The following is an 11,670-nucleotide window of genomic DNA, read 5'->3' as shown; positions in this document are numbered from 1 at the left end:
AAAAGACCATTTTCCTCTTCCATTCATAGATCAAATGATAGAAAGATTAGCCGATAATACTCACTATTGTTTTCTTGATGTATTTTCAAGTTTTTTCCAAATTCCAGTAGCACCTGAAGACCATTAAAAGATGACATTCACATGGCCATTCGACACATTTATGTTCCGACGTATGCCTTTCGGACTTTACAATGACCTGCCACATTCTAAAGGTGCATGATTAGTATTTATTCTGATTATATTGAAAAAGGTATTGAAGTCTTCATGGACGACTTCACTGTTTATGGTAATTCATTTAATGAATGTCTATTAAACTTAACAAATATGTTGCGTCGGTGCCCATAATTTAAAATTGTTTTAAATTATGAAAAATGTCATTTTATGTTTGGTAAGGGTTTCATTCTAGGTCATATTGTTTCATCAAAAGGAATTGTGGTAGACAATGTGAAAACTGATATTATATGTTCACTTCCATACCCCACTACTGATAGGGAAGCGGTGGCGGATTGATGAACGTTGCTCTTGTTGAAGAATCAAACCTAGAAAGCTCTAGACTCGATGAAGAACAAATGTGATGAATATGGGAAGGTGGCGGTAGTCGCTAGGATTGTTTAGGGTTTCTTTTATGTGCTGAAATCAAGACAACACGATTAGAATAAAATAAACAAATGATAAATAAATGAAAGATGAAATAAGATAATAAAGAAATCAAAAGATCTCCCTTATGAAGGTGAACGGTAAAGATGATTGATGGTACGGATGGATTTGTGGAAAAATAGATGGATAAGTGTCCTATCGAGCCCTCCTAGTCGCAATGAAAAGGCAAACATGATAAATGGCTCTAACCAACCCTCCTAGTCGCGATGAAAAGGCAAATTGGAGTGTGAAGATTAATCTCCCTCACAAGAACTTGAAAGAACTCCAGGAGAAGAAGCTTCGAAGGCACAAGGCAATCAGCACTTGCAAAAACAAACTCTTGTTGTATTATTGATCAAAGAAATCTTCTATTACAAAGTTGAATGAAGCCTCCTTTATATAGGGGCTGAATTCTAAAGGTCCTAAATAACTAAAGAATAAAATAATAATAAACTAAACATGTTTTAACTCTAATTCCTAATAAAATAATAATAACTAAAAATATTGTTTTAACCCAACCTTAATTCCTAATAAAATAATAAATCTGATCCTAAAAGATAATTAATCATCCTATATTAAATTATATTACAAATAATCAATATAAATATTGAAAATTCGTAATATTTACAAAATAACGTATTAATCCCGTGTAGGATTTCCTGCATGCACCATCTTCAGTAAAATGGTCATATCTTGAGTTCCCGATATTGGATTGATGCAATTAAATAACCGTTGAAAAGATAAGAGACAAACGGTTGTATGTTCAGAAGACATCTTGACTAAATAAGATCAGAATCCCATTAAAAAAGTCGTCGTAAGTCTGCTTCTGTTCTGATCTTCTTTTCCGATGCTTGGACGAGTGGATCATTTGGAAGAGTTATTACTTCTTCCTTTGATGTGAGCCTTGTGATTCATGTATCATCCTCCCTTTCTTCAAAAAGATTCGACCTCGAATCTGAAACATTAAATGGAGCAACATTATAATCGTTTAATGATTCATTCACATTATACTTACCGAATAGATATGCTTTGAATCTTCGAGACTTTGTTCTTCTAATAGGTTCGAGTAGAAACATTAGTCCAAAGAAGCATGCATTATGGACTCTGGTGCATGTATCATTCCCTCACTCCTCAAAAGGATTCGTCCTCGAATCTAAAAATCCAAAACAAAGAGAATTATATATGTTGAAAGGAAAACTTGTGAAACATTTACCAGGATCAATGTGATGTGTCTTTATGCATTTTAGTCGAGGTTTCTTCTTTGTAGGAACTGATTTCTTGTAGTCTTGAAATCCTCTTTTGCATACAAGTCTTGTAATCTGATGTTTTGGTTGAAATTCAAGATGGTGCCGACCACTGTTGGCTTTCTGTATGATCGCTTCCGATAATTTCTCCATGGTTTTATTCGTGTGTGGTGAGAATGAGTGTTTAAAAACCATGTCAACTGGTTTGTTAAAGTAATCCCTTAAGTCTCCTAAGTGTGGTTCATTAATTAAGAATTCTCGGGAGGAGATTTGTGGACTGTAGAACCTGTTTAGTTGGCAAGGAAACTCATATACAAGATAAAGCTCATTAGAAGCACTTTTAAAAGTATGGGTATAATTATCAGAAATATCCGAGTTATTGTGATATACATCTTTGATATGTTCAATTCTCAGAATAGTAGTATGCGTTTGATAGGTAAGAGTATACCTTCGTGGTAGTGTATCGTCTATTGTGTTTTGCTTACCTAGGTCTTTGGACTCCCGTAAATCGTGACTCTTAATTGATATGGCATAGTGATTAGGGCTTTCAGGTGGTAACCCGTCAGGAGGGTCACCTAGCACTATTCGACAACTCTTGGCGATGGAAGATGGTGTGGTCCAGTCTCATGTTGCTTTTACTTTCTCATCATTTACATGGATACTCTGTGCATGAACTATAAAGCATGTGGAGTTGTTCAAGTCATGTTTCGTCATTAAGATGGCGTCACGACTAAGGCTTTCCTGGATGTAGCCTTTTTGTAACAAATCTAACTCTTTGGTTTCTTCGAGATTGTATGTTTGACAAGGTATGATGTAACCTTGAATTAGATTAGTTTGGTGTTGTTTTTCTCTTTTCGGTGGTAATTCGTTAGGTGGATCACCTAACACTTCTCGAAAATCCTGTAACAAAGATGAAAACACACTAGGCAAATCCTTGTTAATGTTAGAAATCGAAACAATTGATTCTCTAAAGCGAACAAGGATGAAAGTTTGTTTGTAAAGAAGGTTCTCTCTCAATTCTTTTGTGCTCACACATAGATTTTGAGTCACTATTTTCTTCTCACAATTAGGTTCACTCACCTCCCATGGGTCATTATGCTTTTGGCTTTTGTAACTAGTGACCTCTTTTTCTTTTGCCTCTTTCTCAACTTTTTCTTTTTTTGATTTCCCTACCTCCTCACAAATTTGATCTTTAGGGGCTGGAAGTGTGTCATTCTTTGCTGGTCGTTCTTTCTCATTGTCAGGTTTGTCATCTCTTGGTTTTTTCAGAGAAGATGGAGCAGAAGATGAGGAAGGATTTGAATGATTACCTTGGTAAGAGGATGAAGTACCTTGGTAATGTTCTCGAAATCTCCTCTGGATTTGTGCTTCGATTCTCATTGCTTTCTTTAGTGTATCTTCAAGGTTTTCGTACCCATGGAGGTCAAGAAGATCAGTGATGTTTGAGTTCAAGCCGACGACGAATCTTGACACGGTGACCTCTTCTTTTTCGGTTATGTTATCCCTATTGAGTAAGGACTGCATCTCCTTGTAGTAGTCTTCAACTGAACTTCTACCTTGTCGAAGTCGGTGTAGTCGTAGTTTAACTTCTCGTGTATAATGTGTCGGTAGAAATCGCTTCCTCATGGTTTGTTTGAGGTTGGTCCAAGAAGTGATTGTTGGAATTTGGAAGTTCTGGATCTTTTTCCTTGTTTGCATCCACCAAGTTCGAGCATATCCTTCGAATTGCATGGTGATTAGGTGAACTTGTTTAGCTTGGGGGCAATCATGGTATGCGAACATGAGATCAACTTTTCCTTCCCATTCGATGTACCTGTCTGGATCGTTGTCTCGTTTGAAAGACGGGATCGTGAACTTTGGTTTTGTAAAGAGTTTGGGAGCTTGGAAACGTGGTTGTTCTTTCTCGGGTACCAAAAGTTCAGCATTGTTTGGTCTTGGATTATGGTTTGGTAGATCCAGTTGTGGTTCTTGTCATTCTCTCACGATTTCATCAAATCTTTCAACTTGAGTCGTGAGTCGGGCAAGTGTGGCTAAGATAGCTGTAAGTGTCTTGTTGTTATTGTCGCCCATTCTGAAATCATAACACTCAAAAGAAAATTTTAAAGTAAAATAAAAATAAAAGAAAGAAAATTCAACAAAGCAAGAAACCTCACAAGTCACTCCAAGAAAGTAACACAATGAGAGGCAAGTAAGCCGATCTTGTACTCTTTAAAACTCACTTTACCAAGTAGTCTTCCACAGTTCGTATCGGAGTTTGATTACTAGCAAAGATTATAAGAAAAACTTAAAAGTTCTAAGAGGTCAAACAAGGGTTAGACTCCAAGAGAACGAGAATGCAAAGAAGGAAGAAGTATGCAAACTCTTTAGTCCTACTAACACAAGGAAGATAATGTGTTAGATAATGAAAAAGAACAATAACAGAGAAAAAACAAAAGAACCTAAAGCACTAAGAGTCAAAGAAAAAAGGACCAAACCAGAAAACCTGGAAAACGCTGGATCAACTTGAGAAACATTTTTGAGCGGGTTAACGGGATCCAAAAATTCTGTAAAAAGTTTTGAATGTTTTTCGATGCGTCAAGAAATCACCTGTAAAATTTCAGAACCAAATACCTTTAGTAGTATCCAGTAGACTCTGTTGAACGGTGAGTCCTCAAACAATCTGTTTTTCTTGATCGCTTTTTTCGAAGTTGTTCTTGATCTCAAAAAATTCTTATTTTTTGTGCGAATGATCTAAAATATATGAAGTTTCAATCTGAAAAATTTCACCACAAAATTTCTCCTGTAGAATTTTCAAGAAATTCGACAATATTCTAGACCGAATCTGCCGATAAAACTTGAATGATGTGTTTGAAGGCTCTAATGAACTCTGATTGAAGTGAATTTTGGACTAGAGATTAAAATTAAGATGGATATGATATCTGCAGAAAATAAGCCCTAAATACCTTCGTTTGCAATTTTTTGAAATTTTGGCTTTTTTGCTTTTTTTTGTGCCTTTTTTTTGTTTTGTTTTTGAAAAAAATAGCAAACTAACAAGAAGGATTTGAATCTAAATTAAAATTAAATTAAAAGAACCTAAAACGATGAATCTTCTATGAACTAGCTCCGTTGGGGTACCTTGACGGTTTTGTGTGCAAGAACAAGCAAATTTGCTTGCTTCTTTCCAAGAACCGGCCCAAATCTGATACCAATTGATAGGGAAGCGGTGGCAGATTGATGAACGTTGCTCTTGTTGAAGAATCAAACCTAGAAAGCTCTAGACTCGATGAAGAACAAAGGTGATGAATATGGGAAGGTGGCGGCAGTCGCTAGGATTGTTTAGGGTTTCTTTTATGTGCTGGAATCAAGACAACACAATTAGAATAAAATAAACAAAAGATAAATAAATTAAAGATGAAAAAAGATAATAAAGAAATCAAAAGATCTCCCTTATGAAGGTGAACGGTAAAGATGATTGATGGTGCGGATGGATTTGTGGAAAAATAGATGGATAAGTGTCCTATCGAGCCCTCCTAGTCGCAATGAAAAGGCAAACATGATAAATGGCTCTAACCAACCCTCCTAGTCACGATGAAAAGGCAAATTGGAGTGTGAAGATTAATCTCCCTCACAAGAACTTGAAAGAACTCCAGGAGAAGAAGCTTCGAAGGCACAAGGCAATCAGCACTTGCAAAAACAAACTCTTATTGTATTATTGATCAAAGAAATCTTCTATTACAAAGTTGAATGAAACCTCCTTTATATAGGGGCTGAATTATAAAGGTCCTAAATAACTAAAGAATAAAATAATAATAAACTAAACATGTTTTAACTCTAATTCCTAATAAAATAATAATAACTAAAAATATTGTTTTAACCCAACCTTAATTCCTAATAAAATAATAAATCTGATCCTAAAAGATAATTAATCATCCTATATTAAATTATATTACAAATAATCAATATAAATATTGAAAATTCGTAATATTTACAAAATAACGTATTAATCCCGTATAGGATTTCCTGCATACACCATCTTCAGTAAAATGGTCATATCTTGAGTTCCCGATATCGGATTGATGCAATTCAAGAACTGTTGAAAAGATAAGAGACAGACGGTTGTATGTTCAGAAGACATCTTGACTAAATAAGATCAGGATCCCATTCAAAAAGTCATCGTAAGTCTGCTTCTGTTCTGATCTTCTTTTCCAATTCTTGGACGAGTGGATCATTTGGAAGAGTTATTACTTATTCCTTTGATGTGAGCCTTGTGATGCATGTATCAACTACTGTGAGGGAAATCCATTCTTTCCTTGGCCATGCATGATTTTACAATAGGTTCATTAAGGACTTTTTCAAGGTGGCGCAACCATTATGCGAATTGTTACAAAAAGATAAAACCTTCAATTTTGATCAAGAATGTAGAGAATCATTTGACGTTTTAAAAAAGAAGTTGGTCTCGACACACATAGTCCAACTTCCAAATGAGACCTTCCCTTTGAACTCATGTGCCATGCTTCGGATGGAAGTGTTGGAGCTGTACTCGGAAAAAGGGTCAGAAAAGAACCTCACGTTATTGCATATGCGTCACACACCTTAGATTCTGCACAACAAAATTATTCAATAACAGAAAAAAATTATTCGCTATCATTTTTGCATTAGATAAATTTAGATCGTATCTTCTTTGCACTAAGGTTGTTGTTTTCTCTGATCATGTAGCCTTGAAGTATTTTCTTAGTAAAAAAGAGGTGAAACCACGACTAATCCATTGGATCTTATTTCTCTAAGAATTTGATTTGGAAATCAAGGATAAGAAAGGATGTAAGAATTTGGTGGCCGATCACTTAACTAGGCTTCCAACCACTAAAGTTGATCCTCCTATTGGTGAGGAATTCCTAAAGGAAAGCTTGATGATGGTGCAAAAGTCAATGTTTTGGTTCGCAGATATAGTTAATTAATTAGCTACAGGTAAATTACCATCTGAATTGACGAGAGCTGAAGTAAACCATATTAAAAGAGAATCTCGGTTTTTCATTTGGGATGATCAATATCTTTGGAAGCATTGTTCAGACCTGATAATTCGACAATGTGTTGCTGAAAGCGATGTAAGCTCAATTTTAAATTTTTGTCATTGTTATTCGTGTGGTGGACATTTCGGACTAAAGCAGACTGTTCATAAAATTCTAGAGTGTGGTTTCTTTTGGCCTCATATTTTCCATGATGCTTACTTGTTTTACAAAACCTATTATAATTGCCAACATTCAGGCAATTTAACTTGAAGAAACGAAATGCCCCTTAATCCTATTCATATATGTGAAATATTTGATATTTGGGGACTCGATTACATGGGTTATTTTGTTTCTTCCTTTGGCAATTGTTATATAATTCCTTCTATTTACTATGTTTCGAAGTGGGTAGAAGCTAAAGCTACTCAAAATTAACGATGCCAAATCTATTGTTTAGTTTATAAAGAATTGCATTTTTTCCAGGTTTAGCACACCGAGAGCGATAATAAACAACCATTGCACATACTTCATCAATCGGATAATTGATGCTCTTATGGGCTTATCGAACTGCATATAAAGGACCTATCAGCATGTCTCCATATCGCCTTGTATTCGATAAGCCATTTCATTTTCCAGTCGAGCTGGAACGCAAGGCATATTGGGTTGTACAACAATGATTTTAATCAATCTTAGACAATGAATGTTCGCACAAATTATATTCAAACAGTGCGAGAATCGGACCCTAGGAGGAGCAAAAATCGTGAAAACGTTTGGCATAATTTGTCCCAACATCTTGCGCACCGTTTCATTAAAACGGCGCACATTAGCATTCCTCTATGAAGATCGACGCACATTAGCAAAACACAAATCACACTTTTCCCCCATTTTTGTGAGACAATTTGCTGCCACTTGCTCACATATCTCTTATCTGTCTTTTCCTTTGACCTTGGGCCACACTTTCTCCCTATCACTTCCCCTTTTCAAATTTAAACTCTTTTTTTATTCTCTCATATCACAACCAAATTATACCCAACTTAAAGCACTCCCCAATGTACGACAGAACCAAATTAAAACCACCAACTCTTTTCTCTCTTCCCAAACGAAACCCCCCAAAAAATCATCCACCCTCGCATCTTCATTGTCATACACCACCCCGTATTTTCATCGTCTATTTCACCTCCTCCCAAACGAAACCCAACTCACGATGGTGCATATAAAGAACAAACCGAATGACGAGACAACTCCTCCTCCCACCGTCCTTGGGGAAGTTCGCCACCTCAAGGCACCATCTTCTGTTGTTATACCAGTTAATACAGTGGGGAACTTTCTAGGACCACACCAGAGGGCTTATAATCCCTACGGCAATACTTACAACCCATGATGGATAGATCATCCAAATTTCAGTTACGCTTAAAACTCAAGGTTGAATCAAGCTTATAAAACAAGACCACCTCCTCCACCCTAATAGTCGTAAAAGACATCATTGCAGCCAATTATGGAAAGATTAGGATTTTTCCAGGAAAAGTTTAAGATTCATACCGAAGCCCACTTACAAGATATAGACAAGTAGGTGAGCCAATTGGCTCAAATCATAGGACGCTTGGAATCACAAGGTAAACTTCCATCTCAAACCGAGGTAAATCCAAGGGAGAATGTCAGCACCATCACTCTTCAGAGTGGCACAATAGTGGCGCCACTTGTTCCAAAAGATGAAGCAATCGAAAAAGAGAAGAAGACTGTTAATTTAGGATCCCAAAAAAAGAGTGACAAAGTACAAATGGATCCAGCGCCATCTCCGTTCTGCCGCCAGCTCTTGCTCATCTAACGCGAGGCTGGGGCCTCGCACTAAACGTTCTACCTTCACCGTATCACTCGGTGTTTACACCCACCGTTTCATTATGCCCGGGACAAGCATTGCTCACCATCCTTCACCGCTGCGCTCCCCTTGTAATGCCCAAATGTCAAATTTGGGACTTTATTGAAAAGATTTAAAATGGAGGATTTAAATGATTAAATGATAAAAGATGGGTAGATAATTGGAATAGTTTTTTATACTAGATTGCAACCATAGATGAATAGAGAGGGCATTTTAGTCCTTTAAAGAGGAAATAAAGTTAATAATTATTTTAATAAGATATTTAAATAAGGAAAAGGGGAAAAATGAGATACAAAGCTATATCTCTATTTTCTTCTTCTTGCCGTGGAAAAAGCTCTCCCCATAGCTCAAAGGTAAGATTTCAAATGGCTTGTTTATTCTTTCGTTTTTTGGTTGGTTATTGAAGCTTTGAGTATGCTAGAAGCTTAAGGAATGATTGAATGGGATTAAAACTAAGTTATGGATGCGATAATAGAGATTGAACAAAATGGGTTTTTGAGTGATATGTTAAAATATGAGTGTTTATGGATGTTTAATGGTAGATTTGACTTGTCACACAGATAAATGAGAGATTAGAAGCATTGAATAGGATTAAGAACACATTACGAAAACTGGTGTGATTCTTAGAATTTAATGTTCTTCGAAGATGTTAGATATTTTAAGAAACAAAATGAAGGAAAATTAGCATGGATTATTAAAGAAGAGTTTCATAGTATTGTAGGATGTAAATATAACAAAATTTGACCCTATTTGGGTGATAATCAAGTTGAAAACTGGAAATTCTGGGCACAAGTATCGGTACTAATAGAACAATACCGATACTATAGGCTAAAATGGGATGAAGCTGCTAAGTAGTATCTATATTGATTCAATCAGTATCGATACCAATGGGTGAGTATCGATACCATTTCAAAACAGAAAGCAAAAATGGCATCGATACCATAGCAAAGTATCAGTACCATAGTATAGTAGTATCAATACCATGGTATGTGTATCGATACTAAGGAGCCATAAATTGTAAGTTATGCTGATAATGTTGTAGAAAAGTTAATAATAGGTTATATTGAGTAATGTTAAAGTGTAATTGTTAGGAAATTTACTAACAATTGATATTATACATGTATTTAATGGATGCTTGAGTAGAATGGAATCAAGTTCCCGAGTCAAGCAAAACGAAGGGCAAGGGCAAATTACCTGAGTGATCAGTATTGTGTAACTATATGATGTACTAATCATATATGTATAATTGTTAAAAATGTATGTGGTGATTACCAAATAGGCACTAAGTGTTCATTTCACAGAATTCATTCTATGTGGATGAATAATCGTTTCGGCACCAAGTATGCATTTCACGTAATTCATTCTATGTGGATGAATAACTATTTCGTCACTAAGTTTTCATTTCATGGAATTCGTCCAATGTGGATGAATAAGGGTTTCGGTACTAAGTGTGCATTTCAGAAAATTCATCCTATGTGGATGAATAACCATTTTAGCACTAAGTGTGCATTTCACATAATTCATCCCATGTGGATAAATAACCATTTTGGCACTATGAGTGCAAAATATGGAATTCATAATATGTTTATGAATGATTGTATGGGCACTACGAGTGCATTACAATGAAATAATAATGAATGGAAATATCAATTTGATGGTTCATTGATAAAGAATAATGATATATATATATTGATTTCATTGTATGATTAGTTTTTGCCTCACTAAGTAATACTTAGCGTGCATTTATTTCATGCGTAGGTTGAATACAAGCTTAGTTAGGAGATCATCGAACATCAAGCCAGAGTCACGTCATCAGTAACCGTATGACATACCTGTCTACTTTTGATCTATTTTAGTTGGCATGTAATAGGGTTTAGTAAAAATGATATGAATGATATTGGATTAAGCTGTTGTAAAATGGTGGGTTGTTAGAACATCTCTTGTTGTTCTTCTATTTAAGTTAATGTATGTTTTATTTTAAGTGAATTAAATGTTTTATAAAACGAAACAATTTTTTTATGGGTTTTCAAATGAGGAACAGTACTAATAATGATGTGACATATGTATCTCGTATACATAAAGGTATATGGGAGATGGGTGATACATTTATCGGTATCAGAGCCACAAGTTTAACTGATTCTCGATCGAATCAAGTGTAATTTTTAATGTAAAATGAGTTTACATGCCACTAAAATGTCAATGTTACTGATAGGTTATAGAATGAATATGATAAGATATCTCTCCTTACTAACTTAATTATTATCTTTACGTATGTTGCAATAGATGTCGAATTCTACGAATTCGAGAAGAGCGGATGGACAAGAGAGTAGAGATAGATCGAATAGTGAAAGCTATGAAGAAAATAATGAACATTTGATTCTGTCTGAGAATGCCAGTGCACTAGCACCTTAGGGTATGCATGTTCCGGAGTTTGGAGCTTTTATGCAAGCTCTCGACGCTATCTTGACAAGGTTCTAATCTCCACCGTCTGCCCCTGCTCCTCCAGTACCACGAATGCTAATTTCAAAGGAGTTAAGAAGTTTGAGGAGCTTCTAAGTTCAGAGGATAAGAAGATGAAGGTCATATAGACGTAGACTTATGGTTGAACGATATGGTGATGATGTTGGAAAGTCTGTTGTGCTCCGATCATGAAAAACTTGGTGGAGTTGTATCGTTACTTAGAGGATCGACTCGGGTATGGTGGAAAAGCACGATGATGTATGCGTCGCCTGAGCAAGTGAACTGGCAGTTCTTCGAAGAGGAGTTCCAGAACAAGTATATCGGGGAGCAGTTCATGAGATCAATGTTGTTGAAGTTTCTTATCTTGAAATAAGGTGATCGAGTGGTGCATGAGTTTGAGGTTGAATACAATAAGCTCATCCGTTATGCTTTAGAGGTTTTCCCTAATGATAAAGCTCATCGAGATTGGTTC

This window comes from Hibiscus syriacus, unplaced genomic scaffold (genome assembly GCF_006381635.1).
Source record: "Hibiscus syriacus cultivar Baekdansim isolate YM2019G1 unplaced genomic scaffold, ASM638163v2 tig00016065_pilon, whole genome shotgun sequence".
In the NCBI taxonomy this organism is placed as follows: domain Eukaryota; kingdom Viridiplantae; phylum Streptophyta; class Magnoliopsida; order Malvales; family Malvaceae; genus Hibiscus; species Hibiscus syriacus.
Note: the sequence above shows the minus strand (reverse complement) of the source record.